The sequence below is a fragment of the Schistocerca serialis genome, unplaced genomic scaffold, assembly GCF_023864345.2.
Source record: "Schistocerca serialis cubense isolate TAMUIC-IGC-003099 unplaced genomic scaffold, iqSchSeri2.2 HiC_scaffold_1069, whole genome shotgun sequence".
Lineage (NCBI taxonomy): Eukaryota > Metazoa > Arthropoda > Insecta > Orthoptera > Acrididae > Schistocerca > Schistocerca serialis.
Genome location: NW_026047260.1, coordinates 17501 through 22500, shown reverse-complemented (window position 1 = coordinate 22500; position 5000 = coordinate 17501). Strand labels below are relative to the sequence as shown.

At 53.2% G+C, this 5000-nt stretch overlaps 1 non-coding gene across 1 annotated transcript in view; it reads right to left on the bottom strand.

Annotated features, from left to right (window-relative positions):
* Nucleotides 1-1382, bottom strand: part of LOC126430928 (small subunit ribosomal RNA) — a 1909-nt gene extending 527 nt beyond the window's left edge. Inside the window, exon 1 of the ribosomal RNA XR_007577427.1 lies at nt 1-1382. This exon is cut by the window's left edge and continues 527 nt beyond it. This is a non-coding gene — a ribosomal RNA (small subunit ribosomal RNA).
* Between the last annotated feature and the right edge of the window lie 3618 nt (nt 1383-5000).

The following is a 5000-nucleotide window of genomic DNA, read 5'->3' as shown; positions in this document are numbered from 1 at the left end:
GAACGGCCATGCACCACCACCCACCGAATCAAGAAAGAGCTATCAATCTGTCAATCCTTCCGGTGTCCGGGCCTGGTGAGGTTTCCCGTGTTGAGTCAAATTAAGCCGCAGGCTCCACTCCTGGTGGTGCCCTTCCGTCAATTCCTTTAAGTTTCAGCTTTGCAACCATACTTCCCCCGGAACCCAAAAGCTTTGGTTTCCCGGAGGCTGCCCGCCGAGTCATCGGAGGAACTGCGGCGGATCGCTGGCTGGCATCGTTTATGGTTAGAACTAGGGCGGTATCTGATCGCCTTCGAACCTCTAACTTTCGTTCTTGATTAATGAAAACATACTTGGCAAATGCTTTCGCTTCTGTTCGTCTTGCGACGATCCAAGAATTTCACCTCTAACGTCGCAATACGAATGCCCCCGCCTGTCCCTATTAATCATCACCTCGGGTTCCGAAAACCAACAAAATAGAACCGAGGTCCTATTCCATTATTCCATGCACACAGTATTCAGGCGGGCTTGCCTGCTTTAAGCACTCTAATTTGTTCAAAGTAAACGTGCCGGCCCACCGAGACACTCAATAAAGAGCACCCTGGTAGGATTTCAACGGGGTCCGCCTCGGGACGCACGAGCACGCACGAGGCGGTCGCACGCCTTCGGCTCGCCCCACCGGCAGGACGTCCCACGATACATGCCAGTTAAACACCGACGGGCGGTGAACCAACAGCGTGGGACACAAATCCAACTACGAGCTTTTTAACCGCAACAACTTTAATATACGCTATTGGAGCTGGAATTACCGCGGCTGCTGGCACCAGACTTGCCCTCCAATAGATACTCGTTAAAGGATTTAAAGTGTACTCATTCCGATTACGGGGCCTCGGATGAGTCCCGTATCGTTATTTTTCGTCACTACCTCCCCGTGCCGGGAGTGGGTAATTTGCGCGCCTGCTGCCTTCCTTGGATGTGGTAGCCGTTTCTCAGGCTCCCTCTCCGGAATCGAACCCTGATTCCCCGTTACCCGTTACAACCATGGTAGGCGCAGAACCTACCATCGACAGTTGATAAGGCAGACATTTGAAAGATGCGTCGCCGGTACGAGGACCGTGCGATCAGCCCTAAGTTATTCAGAGTCACCAAGGCAAACGGACCGGACGAGCCGACCGATTGGTTTTGATCTAATAAAAGCGTCCCTTCCATCTCTGGTCGGGACTCTGTTTGCATGTATTAGCTCTAGAATTACCACAGTTATCCAAGTAACGTGGGTACGATCTAAGGAACCATAACTGATTTAATGAGCCATTCGCGGTTTCACCTTAATGCGGCTTGTACTGAGACATGCATGGCTTAATCTTTGAGACAAGCATATGACTACTGGCAGGATCAACCAGGGAGCTGCGTCAACTAGAGCTGAGCAGCCGGCCGCCCGGGAGTGTGTCCCGGGGGCCCGCGCGAACACGCAAGCGTCCGCTCAATTATTCTGCAAACAGGAGGAGGCTGAGCTCCCCTGCACAACACACCTCGAAACCCCCTCAGGTCCCGGCGGCGCGCAGCGCCGTCCTAAGTACTTGGTCGGGTTCGAGAGAGGCGCAATCGCCCGGAGTTAGGCGAGTAGACGCTTTAGGTGCGACCACCCGTGCTCCCAACTGAGCTTGCCGCTGCCGACAGAGGCCCGGGAGCGTGCTGTCGTGGCATTGCCGGCGGGAGACAACACGCGCCACCTACGGTGACCGGCAGCTCCAACGCCAGCGCCACAGAAGGACAAAAGCCCTACTTGGGTGCCGAAGCGAACTCTCCCAGCACAGCGCACGCGCCAACACGTCCGCACAGCTGCGATACAAACCACCTGCGAGAACCGCTGGGGCGACCGAGCAGCAGACGGCGTCGCGGCGCCGAGCGCCGGGCGGCGGCGCATCCTCAGCGCACAAAGTCCTCAATCGGACCAGCACACTGCAGATGGCCACCGCGCTTCGCACCGGGCCCGCGAGGACCTACTTTGGCCGCAAGGCGCCGCGAGCAGGGGGCGCCGGCGCGCAGCTGCGCCGCCTGCCGCGTCCGTCGGCCGGCGCGCCTGCCACCGGCCGCCCCCACCAGCCGGCTGTAGCGCGTGCGCCCACGCACCGCGCTGCCAGCACGCCGGGCGGCCCCCCCTCACCGGCCGGGGACGGTCCCACCCAGCCACCGCCGCGTATCGCCTCACACCCAGATCCCCTTTCACGTTCGTGGGCATGGTGGGTCCCCTTTCACGTTCGTGGGCATGGTGGGTATCCCTGAAACAACCGGTTAATAGCTCGACCGATCGTCGCCAACACTGATTCACCTCTAGCGAGAACAACCGCACCACAACGGGTTACCGGTTGTTCATTTGCGTAACGTCACCAGCAAACGTACACGTCCATCGCCATTTGCAACGAGTATTGCATGCCTGTGTCAGGTGTCACAACACACTACGTCTGCCCACATAGACGCAACAACATGTGCACGCCTAGAGAACACGTGGAAGGTAGACCCCGTACGTATGCGGTGTCCATTGCGCGAACGACTGTCAGCCCGCCTCTGCAGCATGTCGCAGATGTGGAACGCGGTGCAACATGCTATCACGGTGTGTGAGAAGAGACGACTACGTCCGAATACACGCTCCACTACATCAACAGACTGCTCATGCTGATCGCCATCCAGGGCGTCCGTTCCTCCCACACGTCTGTATGGCGTACCACACTGCAATCCAGCTCTTATAGGGAGACGACACGTAGCTGCGTGCACAATATTTGGACTGTATGGTCCGCCGTTGCTAGGCGCTGTCGTCATACGGTCACATGGGCCACGATGTATCATTCAGTACATACGGAGCAATGTGCAGTACAGTTTGTGGGTTTTGCGTACATCGGCGGACAGGTGACAGGCCGTACCACAACGTAGGCTGAGTACGTCGGCATGCGAAGGGCATTGAACATGCAAACTTCTCACCGACCAGCTTGCGAAGGCAGGGGGGAAGGGGGGGGGGCATGTACGTCCTGCTGCTATCCACACTACAGTGTATAGCAGGAGCATGTGGAAAGTCAGCAACACCTGCAAGGTGTTTAACATGACGCGATACACAGGGGACCGGGCAGTGCGAGTAGCGAACTATATTGCGAGGGTTGCGGTTAGGCAACACTACACTACTTTAACGGGTTGCATAACAATTACAGAGCAGGTTCAGCGACAACGTGCGTCAGGTTAAGGCGCAATATAGTTTAGGTTACGGCGCACTTTAGGTTAGGTTAAGGCACATTATAGGTTAGGTTAAGGCACAACATGGGTTACGTTAAGGCACAACATGGGTTACGTTAAGGCACAACATGGGTTAGGTTAAGGCACAACATGGGTTAGGTTAAGGCACAACATGGGTTAGGTTAAGGCACAACATGGGTTAGGTTAAGGCACAACATGGGTTAGGTTAAGGCACAACATGGGTTAGGTTAAGGCACAACATGGGTTAGGTTAAGGCACAACATGGGTTAGGTTAAGGCACAACATGGGTTAGGTTAAGGCACAACATGGGTTAGGTTAAGGCACAACATGGGTTAGGTTAAGGCACAACATGGGTTAGGTTAAGGCACAACATGGGTTAGGTTAAGGCACAACATGGGTTAGGTTAAGGCACAACATGGGTTAGGTTAAGGCACAACATGGGTTAGGTTAAGGCACAACATGGGTTAGGTTAAGGCACAACATGGGTTAGGTTAAGGCACAACATGGGTTAGGTTAAGGCACAACATGGGTTAGGTTAAGGCACAACATGGGTTAGGTTAAGGCACAACATGGGTTAGGTTAAGGCACAACATGGGTTAGGTTAAGGCACAACATGGGTTAGGTTAAGGCACAACATGGGTTAGGTTAAGGCACAACATGGGTTAGGTTAAGGCACAACATGGGTTAGGTTAAGGCACAACATGGGTTAGGTTAAGGCACAACATGGGTTAGGTTAAGGCACAACATGGGTTAGGTTAAGGCACAACATGGGTTAGGTTAAGGCACAACATGGGTTAGGTTAAGGCACAACATGGGTTAGGTTAAGGCACAACATGGGTTAGGTTAAGGCACAACATGGGTTAGGTTAAGGCACAACATGGGTTAGGTTAAGGCACAACATGGGTTAGGTTAAGGCACACCATGGGTTAGGTTAAGGCACACCATGGGTTAGGTTAAGGCACACCATGGGTTAGGTTAAGGCACAACATGGGTTAGGTTAAGGCACAACATGGGTTAGGTTAAGGCACAACATGGGTTAGGTTAAGGCACAACATGGGTTAGGTTAAGGCACAACATGGGTTAGGTTAAGGCACAACGTAGGTTAGGTTAAGGCACAACGTGGGTTAGGTTAAGGCACAACGTGGGTTAGGTTAAGGCACAACGTGGGTTAGGTTAAGGCACAACGTGGGTTAGGTTAAGGCACAACATGGGTTAGGTTAAGGCACAACATGGGTTAGGTTAAGGCACACCATGGGTTAGGTTAAGGCACAACATGGGTTAGGTTAAGGCACAACATGGGTTAGGTTAAGGCACAACATGGGTTAGGTTAAGGCACAACATGGGTTAGGTTAAGGCACAACATGGGTTAGGTTAAGGCACAACATGGGTTAGGTTAAGGCACAACGTAGGTTAGGTTAAGGCACAACGTGGGTTAGGTTAAGGCACAACATGGGTTAGGTTAAGGCACAACATGGGTTAGGTTAAGGCACAACATGGGTTAGGTTAAGGCACAACATGGGTTAGGTTAAGGCACAACATGGGTTAGGTTAAGGCACAACATGGGTTAGGTTACGGCACAACATGGGTTACGTTACGGCACAACATGGGTTACGTTACGGCACAACATGGGTTACGTTACGGCACAACATGGGTTACGTTACGGCACAACATGGGTTACGTTACGGCACAACATGGGTTACGTTACGGCACAACATGGGTTACGTTACGGCACAAATTAGGTTAGGTTACGGCACAAATTAGGTTAGGTTAAGGCACAA